Here is an 11,291-nt window from a genome sequence, read left to right as displayed (position 1 = left end):
GCCAGGGTTGTGGGTTCGATTCCCACGGGGGGCCAGTACAAATGTATTTTTATGAAATGTATGCAATCACTACTGTAAGTCGCTCTGGATAAGAGCATCTGCTAAATTACTAAAATGTAAAAGGCCTTTTGACAGAGGGAAGGTGGTCAACTAGAGAACCTACAGCACTATTTAAAAGGCACCTGAAAGTCTGGGTATGAAAATTGTAAACATTAAATAACACCCCCAAAAATCACACAGTGCAGATTACATTCACCCACCAAAGAGCTGGAAGTCTTTTTGTGTGTTTACAAGCTCACAGCTTCAATGTATTGCTGGTAGAACCCCATTTTGTAGACAGACCCAGCTTGAGCTTTGTAATTGTGAGCCATGCAAGGCGAGCATCTATTTATGTAAAGCACTCATTGAATAAATTGAACCCAGTCTTGTACGTTGTGAGGACATTGCACTGGCATACTGAGCTCCTTTTGCCTTGGGTGTGCTGTGCATTCATTCCCCTCTGTTAATAAGACTGAGCACATACTGTATGTCAGTGGTTCTCTGTCAACCTCCAATGACAGTTGCACATTGAAGCCATACCGTTGTTGGTCAGAAGGTGGTGCTCTCTCCTACCCCTACTTCATGTCTTCGAGCCTGACGCTACAATGAACAAAAATCTAAACACAACATGTGAAGTGTTGGTCCCATGTTTCATGAGCTGAAATAAAAAATGCACAAAAAGCTTATTTCACTCTAATTTTGCGCATCAATGTGTTTACATCCCTGGTAGTGAGCATTTTTTACTTTGCCAGGAGAATCCATCCACCTGACAGGTGTGGCATATCAAGAAGCTGATTAAACAGCATTATCATTACACAGGTGCACCTTGTGCTGGGGACAATAAAAGGCCACTTAAAAATATGCAGTTTTGTCACACAACACAATGCCACAGATGTCTCAAGTTTTGAGGGAGCGTGCAAGTGGCATGCTAACTTCAAGAATGTCCACCAGAGCTGCTGCCAGATGATTCAATGTTCATTTCTCTACCATAAGCTGCCTCCAATGTCATTTTAGAGAATTTGGCAGTACGTCCAACTGGCCTCACAACCGCAGACAACCCAACCCAGCCCAGGACCTCCACATCCTCCTTCTTCTTCACCTGTGGGAATGTCTGAGGGGGGTGGCAGCAGAGGTGCTGAGGAGTATTTCTGTCTGTAAAATAAGCACTTTTATGGGGAAAAACTCATGCTGATTGAGCCTGACTTCCCAGTGGGTGGGTCAGGTGGTTGACTGATTTCCTCAAATCTTTGTAATTGTTGCAAAATCAAATCAAATTGCATTTGTCAGATGCGTCAAATACAACAGGTACAACATGTAGACTTTACAGTGAAATGCTTATTTACAAGCCCTTAACCAACAATACTTTAAGAAGTTTTAAGAAAAAAATGAAAAAAAGTGTTAAGTAAAAAATAGATAAGTAAAAAATAAAAGTAACAAATAATTAAACAGCAGCAGTAAAATAACAAGCGAGGCTATATACAGGGGTACCGGTACAGAGTCAATGTGTGGGTGCACCGGTTGTTGCATTTCTATTTTTGCATGTTGCATTTCTATTTTTGTTCAGTATATTTAGTAGTACTGAAGGAACAATCAAATGAAAGCTAGACAGTCAAGGAGAATAAAATATTATTTAAAAAAAACTGGCATTCTGGGCGCATGCCCATTAATTTTGTTATAATGTTTGAGCATATTAAGACAGCATTAGCCATTGCAAAATGCATAGAATTTCAGGTAATTGGCTTTACAAAATAGTCTCTCAGCTCCATGCCAAACTATGTAGAATTGCTGGGAATTAGCTTCACAACTGCAACACTGCAAGAAATACAGTGTTTCTATGTCAAACAGTTGTGTTATATTTCTGTCTTCTGTGATGTATATAAAGTCTAATGTTGGGATACAAACTCAGAATTTAATAGATTTCAACTCTATATTTAACACAGTACAGGTATCTTCTTTTTTGTAAGCCCATAACCATGTGTGTAAGGTGTATACTTTCGTTTCAAAGTAGATTTGTTTATACTACCAAGAAACACTCTGTGTGACCGTGATTTATCCCACTGGGGTAAAAGGTTCAATGTTGACAAGAATGGTCTTGTTGTGCCAATGCACAGACGTGACATGCAGCTCAGTGATCACAGTTTCGTCTTTTAAGGGGATATAGTTTAGAATCTGTGATTCTACTGTTTCATAAAGGTCTGCCCTTTCTGTACTTTTATTTTCTACTCATGTGCCATGTAAGCAATTCATTTAGATATAGGTGTGGTAGAGGATGGGAGAGAGAAAGCTCTGAGGATGTTGTTATGTCAGCACATGCCCTGCCCATATTGTATAACTTTACAAGTTCTGCTCCAAGGCAGAGATAACCATCTATCATTGTAAGACCCTCTGAGCAACGAGTCAGTGACAAGAAGATTTAGCCTACAGTCATAGTAAATGACCATCCCTTGGGGGAAGGAGTCTCCCGGGGACCGGAGATGATGTCCACCAGTAAATTACTAAACTACAACACAAGACTTCACTGGCAGGATTCAGGAGAGGCAGCACACCCCGAGATCGTGTTCCGTCTTGTCTACATTCCACAGTGGTCTATGGAGCTCCCATGTGGAAAATTCCACCTCTGTGGATTGAAAGAGAAGAAGGGGTGGCCAGGGGACCACATTAACGCAACCTAGTACTGTATGGGATAACCTGTTTCTGTACAACTGGCCTCTATAACAGCTTTACTTGTGTTCAAGAACATACTGTATTTTATGGCTATTTCTCTCAACAAATGTGTTGCCGTGGTGAAACACTCTGTTGCCTACATTTTGACTTTTGACCGTGCTGTCAGGCTGTGGCTCTTATGTGTCATTGCCAAAAGAAAGATGAGGTGACATCCTAATCCGAAATCAACTAACCAGGGCCAGACTCGAAGTCCCTCAGGAGTTACAATCAACCCTTCCCCTAGCTTCAGCCTTCAGCTCTTAACCACAATTATTAAATGAGATTAGAATCTTGGAGCTAGGTTTTTGTATTCAGGGAGCACACAGCACGCCATAGTCTCCCCCAAGGGAGGGCACTGGATTGGCTCATTGGTTTTCATCAGAGGAATTAATCTTTGCAAACTGACACCCTAATGTATATAGATCAGCTTCTAGATAATGATGGATTTCACTTCACGTTGCCAAATAATTGACGACAATGGAGCTGACGCAGCAAATGAAAGTATATTTTTCTGCCAAATAAATTCACATGTTTTATGTGAGATGTGTTCATCTACACTAATACCAGCTTGGCTTGTCACCAGTTGTCACAAAGTGTCTTCTTGCCTCATGATTGGGTTCTGTTTTGCTTCCCCGCCTTACCCTCCTATTTTGTCTTAGCTTGTACAATATTGGGCATTAAGCAATGTGTTGGCTACAGGTGAAACTCAAAGCTGCACTCTTTTCTCAAATAAATATGGCAAAAGTCTTAGCAGCGAAATCTAAACTAGAAATTGATTAACAGAATTATAGAACACTACGTAATTACGCAGTTAAATAAAATCATAAGAAAAAAAATGTTATTTTACAAAAATGATTTTATTGATTGTAGAAATGATTCTAAAAAGGTATGGAATACAGTTAAGGGCTTACTTGGTACATCTATTTCAACATGCCCATCTAGTGTGGATGTTGACTGGAGGACAATAACAAAACCAACTGATATTGCCAATCATTTTGCAGATTTTTTTTTACAAAGAAAATGAATTTACAGAGCGATAATGTAAACACCCATTCTTCCAAACAAGCTATTGTCCAATGGATTGATGATCATATTATGAGCAAAAAAAGAGCTCTTTTAGTCTACAAATGGTGTCAATAGAGGATGTGTTAAACCTATTGAAGTCATTACCCGATGGTAAATCTACAAGTTACGATCTTATGGACAGTTTTTTACTTCGATATGCTGCTCCCCAGATTCTAGCTCCACTGAAATACATATTTAATTGGTCACTGGAAAAGGGGACATTTGCAAATGTATGGAAGCATGCTAAACTGTGTCCAATCATGAAAGACAAAGAACCCATTACTCCTGTCACGTCCTGACCAGTATAGACTATATTTGGTTATTGTAGTTTGGTCAGGACGTGGCAGAGGGTCGTTGATGTATGTATTATGGGGTTTGTCACTGGTCTATGTCTGTGTTTCTATGTCTAGTTGATTGGGGTTGGACTCTCAATTGAAGGCAGGTGTGTTGAGTTGCCTTTGATTGGGAGTCCTATATAGTAGGGTGTGTTTGTCTTTGTTTTTCGTGGGTAGTTGATTGAGAGCACTGATTTTTGTTGAGCCTGCTGTCACTGTTTCATGTCGTTAGTTTGTTTATTGTTTTCTTCCGTGGTGTTCGCATTATTTTATAAATAAATATGTTGAGCACGAAACCCGCTGCGCATTGGTCCCTTTCTCTCTACGACGACAAGCGTGACAACTCCTGCCAATAGTCAACCAATTAGCCTGCTCCCTTCCCTCAGTAAGATATTGGAGGGTATTGTGAGTAGACAAATATGGGAGTTAATGGAAAATAATGATCTGATTACAGCCAATCAGCATGCTTATCACAAAACCATTCCATCACCACTGCATTGGTTGACATGACTGACTAGTGGCTCAATGCTATGGGTAATGGTAGGTTTGTGGGTGTACCATTTTTAGATTTTAGTGCTGCATTTGATTTAGTGGATCATGAAATCATTTTAACAATATTCTTGCATTATGGGTTTAAGGAGGCAGCATTGAATTGGGTACAGTCATATCAAACTGACAGGAAACAGTCCACCTATATCAATGGGTTGTTTTCTTCCCCTCATGCTTTAAACTGTGGAATACCGCAGGGCAGCTGCCTTGTGCCACTTCTTTACTTAATATATACCAACGAACTTCCTTATGCCTTATCTGAAACTCAAGCTAGTATATTTTCAGATGATACTACACTTTTATACAGCAAGACAATCGATTCAACAGGTACAGAAAGCTCTACAAGTAGATCTGCAAAATATCAGGGAGTCGGTTTGCCAGAACAAACTTGTTTTGAACACCAAGAAAATCAAGGTTGTTGGTCTGTTCCACCAGGAAAAGGCCAACACAGCATGGGATACAGTTAAGTATGGGGGGAGTACAACTTGAGGAAGTGGCAGAAACCAAACTACTAGGGGTGCAGCTAGACAACAGCTAATCATGGTCGTCTCAAATAACTCATCTATGTTAAAAAAAACTACTAAAACTGCATGCATGATCAGATGGATGGTGTAAGGCTGCGTGCTGGTGGCAGGGAAGTCAGGCGCAGGGGATCAAACCTGGTATAAAACGGAGCAGTTTAATAAGTGCTCAAAAACTCAAAACCAAAATATACAAAATAATACAAGTGGGTACAAAACCCGTCACACACCAGAACATATCTTGCACATAGCTTACAAACAAACAATCACCAACAAGGACAATGAGGGGGAACAGAGGGTTAAATACACAACATGTAATGAATGGGATTGGAACCAGGTGTGATACAAGACAAGACAAAACCAAAGGAAAATGAAAAAGGATCAGCGATGGCTAGAAGGTCGGTGACTTTGACCGCCGAACGCCGCCCGAACAAGAAGAGGGACCAACTTCGGCGGAAGTCGTGACAGTACCCCCCCCGACGCGCGGCTCCAGCAGCGCGTCGACACCGACCTCGGGGACGACCCGGAGGGCGAGGCGCAGGGCGATCCGGACGAAGACGGTGGAACTCCTGCAGCATAGATTGGTCCAACGCGTCCTCGACCGGAACCCAGCACCTCTCCTCCGGACCGTACACCTCCCACTCCACGAGATACTGAAGGCCCCTCGCTCGGCGCCTCGAATCCAGTATGCAGCGAACGGAGTACGCCGGGGCCCCCCCGATGTCCAGAGGGGGTGGAGGAACCTACCGCACCTCAGACTCCTGGAGCGGGCCAGCCACCACCGGCCTGAGGAGAGACACATGGAAAGAGGGGTTAATACGGTAATGAGGTGAAAGCTGTAACCTATAACAAACCTCGATCACTCTCCTCAGGACTTTAAATGGCCCCACAAACCGCGGACCCAGCTTCCGGCAGGGCAGGCGGAGGGGCAGGTTTCAGGTCGAGAGCCAGACCTGGTCTACCGGTGCGAACACTGGGGTCTCACTGCGGTGGCGATCTGCATTAACCTTCTGGCGTGTCACAGCCTGCTGAAGGTGGACATGGACGGCTTCCCATGTCTCCTCCGCGCGCCTGAACCAGTCGTCCACCGCAGGAACCTCGGTCTGACCCTGATGCCAAGGCGCCAGAACCGGCTGGTACCCCAGTATGCACTGGAAGGGAGAGATGTTAGTGGAGGAGTTGTGGAGCGAGTTCTGTGCCATCTCAGCCCAGGGCACGAACAACGCCCACTCCCCCGGCCGGTCCTGGCAATAGGACAGCAGAAACCTGCCCACATCCTGGTTCACTCTCTCCACCTGCCCATTACTCTCGGGGTGAAACCCTGAAGTAAGGCTGATCAAGACCCCCAGACGTTCCATGAACACCTTCCAGACCCTAAACGTGAACTGGGGACCTCGATCAGACACTATATCCTCAGGCACCCCGTAGTGCCGGAAGACGTGTGTAAACAAGGCCTCCACAGTCTGTAGGGCCGCAGGGAGACCGGGCAGAGGGAGGAGACGACAGGACTTAGAGAAATGATCCACAACGACCAGGATCACAGTGTTGCCCTGTGAGAGTGGAAGATCAGTAAGAAAATCCACCGACAGGTGCGACCAAGGCCGCTGTGGAACGGGTAAGGGGTGTAGCTTACCTCTGGGCAGGTGCCTAGGAGCCTTACACTGGGCGCACACCGAGCAGGAGGAAACATAAACCCTCACGTCCTTAGCCAAGGTAGGCCACCAGTACCTCCTGCTCAAACAGCGCACTGTCCGACCGATCCCAGGATGACCAGAGGGTGACGTGTGGGCCCAATAGATCAACCGGTCATGGACAGTAGACGGGACGTACAGATGCCCAGCGAGACACTGGACGGGAGTGGGCTCTGCACGTAACGCCTGCTCAATGTCAGTGTCCAGTTCCCACACTACCGGCACCACCAGGCGGGGAGTATGGGAGTGGGATCCAGGGGCCGCTCCTCTTTGTCATACAGCCGGGACAATGCATCTGCCTTCGCATTCTGGGAGCCTGGTCTGTAAGAAAGGGTAAACACAAAACGGGTGAAAAACATGGCCCACCTTGCCTGGCGAGGGTTCAGTCTCCTCGCTGCCCAGATGTACTCCAGATTGCGATGGTCAGTCCAGATGAGAAAAGGGTGTCTAGCCCCCTCAAGCCAATTTCTCCATACCTTCAAGGCCTTGACGACAGCCAACAACTCCCGGTCCCCCATGTCATAGTTTCGCTCCGCCGGGCTGAGCTTCTTCGAGAAGAAGGCACAGGGACGGCGTTGCGGTGGCGTACCCGAGCACTGAGAGAGCACAGCTCCTATCCCAGCCTCAGACGCGTCCACCTCCACTATGAACGCCAAAGAGGGATCCGGATGGGCCAGCACAGGAGCCGAGGTAAACAGAGCCCTCAGGTGACTAAAAGCCCTGTCTGCCTCAGCTGTCCACTGCAAGCGCACCGGGCCCCCCTTCAGCAGTGAGGTAATGGGAGCCGCTACCTGACCAAAACACCGGATAAACCTCCGGTAGTAGTTGGAAAACCCTAAGAACCGCTGCACCTCCTTTACCATGGTGGGAGTCAGCCAATTACGCACAGCTGCAATGCGGTCACTCTCCATCTCCACCCCTGAGGTGGAAATGCGATACCCTAGGAAGGAGATGGAGTGTTGGAAGAACAGGCATTTCTCAGCCTTGATGTACAGGTCATGCTCCAACAGGCGACCAAGCACTCTGCGCACCAGGGACACATGCTCTACGCATGTAGCGGAGTATATCAAAATGTCATCAATATACACCACTACACCCTGCCCGGGAAGGTCCCTGAAAATCTGGTCTACAAAGACTTGGAAGACTAATGGCGCATTCATCAACCCGTACGGCATGATGAGGTACTCATAGTGCCCAGAGGTGGTACTGAAAGCCATCTTCCACTCGTCTCCCTCTCGGATACGCACCAGGTTGTAAGCGCTCCTGAGATCAAATTTGGTGAAGAAGCACACCCCGTGCATTGACTATCGCTGTGGCTATGAGAGGTAGCGGGTAACTATACCTCAGTGATCAGGATTCAGACCCTGATAGTCAATACACGGGCGCAGACCTCCCTCCTTCTTCACAAAAAAGAAACTCGAGGAGGCGAGTGACATGGAGGACCGAATGTACCCCTGATGCAGGGATTCGGAGACATATGTTTCCATAGCCTCCATCTGTGAGAGGGGATACACGTGACTCCTGGGAAGTGCAGCGTCTACCAGGAGATCTATCGCAAAATCGCCTCGTCGATGAGGTGGTAATTGAGTCGCCTTCTTTTAGGAGAAGGCGAGAGCCAAATCAGCATATTCAGGAGGAATGCGCACGGTGGAGACCTGGTCTGGACTCTCCACCGTAGTAGCACCAATGGAAACCCCTAAACACCTACCTGAGCACTCTCGACCACCCCGTGAGAGTCCTCTGTGGCCAATAAACAGTGGGGTTATGACAAGCTAACCAGGCTAGGCCCAGCACCACTGGAAACGCAGGACAGTCAATAAGGAAGAGACTAATTTTCTCCGTATGACCCCGTGTGTCACCATGCCCAAAGGAGCGGTGACCTCCCTAATGGTCGACTATCTAAGGCTTCAACGGGGAAAGGCACATCCACGGGAACGATGGGGATCCCTAAACTGTGGGCTAAAGCTCTGTCAATAAAATTCCCAGCCGCGCCTGAGTCGACGAGCACCTTATGCTGGGAATGCGGGGAAAACTCAGGGAAAGTGACAAACATACATATGTGCTACAGAGAGCTCTGGGTGAGAATGGTGCCGGCTCACCTGGGGTGACGCCAGAGCGCCCTGCTTGCTGCCTCTATCCCCAGAGGAACCAACCCAGCACCGACCGGCAGTGTGACCTCTGCGGCCATAGATGGTGCATGAGCGGGAACCCCCTCCGGTCTCCCTGCGCACCGCCCCTCCCAGCTCCATGGGAATCGGAGAGGGGGTGCGGGAGGATGGAACCACCGGACCCTGAACGTCCGCGGGTAGCCAGCAGGTTGTCCAGCCGGATAGACAAGTCCACCAGCTGGTCGAACGTGAGGGTGGTGTCTCTGCAGACCATCTCCCGACGGACGTCCTCGCGCAGACTGCAGTGGTAATGGTTGATCAGGGCCCTGTCGCTCCATCCCGTGCCGGTAGCCAGGGTCCTAAACTCCAGGGTGAACTCCTGGGCACTCTTCATCTCCTGCCTCAGATGGAGGAGGCGCTCACCCGCCACTCTACTCTCGGGCGGGTGGTCGAAGATCGCCCGGAAACGGCGGGTGAACTTCTCAAACTGGTCCAACGCCGCATCTCCCTCTCTCCACACGGCGTTGGCCCACTCCAGGGCTTTCCTGGTGATGTACGTGACGAGGGCCGACACCCTCTCACAGCCCGATGGAGCCGGGTGGACGGTGGCGAGGTATAGCGCCAGTTGAAGCAGGAACCCCTGGCAGTTCGCAGTCTCTCTGTCGTACTCCTGGGGCAGGGAGAGACGAATCCCACTGGAACCAGGTGGAAAAGGGGCACTCAGACAAGACCCCTGTTGTGCTGGTGGAGGCGCTGGAAGAACTCCCTGTCTCTCCCAGCAGTCCATAGTCCGGACAATGCGTTCCATGGCGATATCAAGATGGTGAAGCATTGCTGCGTGCTCCCGGACGCGCTCCTCCACCCCTATAACCGGGGTACCTGCTCCTGCTGACTCCATACTGGGTCGGTGATTCTGTAAGGCTGCGTGCTGGTGGCAGGGAAGTCAGGCGCAGGAGATCAAACCTGCTATAAAACGGAACAGTTTAATAAGTGCTCAAAAACTCTGAAAACCAAAATATACAAAATAATACAAGTGGGTACAAAAACCGTTGCACACCAGAACATATCTTGCACATAGCTTAAAAACAAACAATCACCGACACGGACAATAAGGGGGAACAGAGGGTTAAATACACAACATGTAATGAATGGGATTGGAACCAGGTGTGATACAAGACAAAACCAAAGGAAAATGAAAAAGGATCAGCGATGGCTAGAAGGTCGGTGACTTCGACCTTCGACTTCGAACGCCGCCCGAACAAGGAGAGGGACCAACTTCGGCAGAAGTCGTGACAGATAGCTAAATATTTACCGGAAAATATTCTTAAGCAAACAAGCCAAGCATTAATTGGGAGTCAGCAAGTGAAATTAGGAGGCTGCAGATTGCACAGAACAAAGCAGCAAGGATTGTTTTAAAGGTGGAGATATGGTTTTTCTGTTGTAGTCATGCTCAATGCTCTTGGTTGGTCATCAATCAACAAGATAATTGAAAAAAAACATGCTTATTTTATTTCACAATGTACACCATTAAAACGGCCAAACTCTATTCACAACAGTATTCAGCTGGTAAGAGACAGACATTCAGTAAATACTAGGAATAGATTGTCCTCCATCTATGTGTTATCCAGATAGAAAAGAGAAATAGGCAAAAGAACATTGCGATTTAGAGCAATAAAGAAATTGAATAATTTATCTGAGCAAACCAGAAACCTTTCAATTAATAAATTCAAACAATTCTTAACAACCATTTAAATATAATAAATTGGAAGGTTGTGCGGGACTATGGTAGATGAAGGAATCAATCTATCCTTTAGATAGATTGACTGTTAGAGTATTTATCTGGTCAATATGTCAGTGTATTATGTCTGTTTGTAACAGTGTGTTATATGTGAAAATGTGATATTGTGAAATTTACATGGTTTTTAGAGTGAAGTACATCGGAAAAAAGCAAAGGAAAACTGCAAGACTGAATAGGAGAAAAAACATGCAACAAACAAAGAAGATAGGCTTTTGAAAAATAACTATTTTTCATAAAATTGTAGTTATCTTAGCAAGCTGAATTGTTTACCAGTTGCTAAGCAGTTGCTAGGGACTCTTTTGGAAGAAGCTAGCTAGCTAACGAAGAACAACAAAGAATATCTAGTTAACAGAAGAAAAGAAAGAGAAAATCAGGACAGAAGAAAAAGGATATCAAAGTGAAACAGTTCTCTAAAGACACAGGAGACAATAATACAAGAAACAACACTTCTGTAGCTTGTCAACTATGTGTCTGTCTATCCC

The sequence above is a fragment of the Salmo salar genome, chromosome 12 (assembly GCF_965601325.2).
Source record: "Salmo salar chromosome 12, fSalSal1, whole genome shotgun sequence".
Taxonomy (NCBI): Eukaryota; Metazoa; Chordata; class Actinopteri; order Salmoniformes; family Salmonidae; genus Salmo; species Salmo salar.
This window is presented reverse-complemented; position numbering follows the sequence as displayed.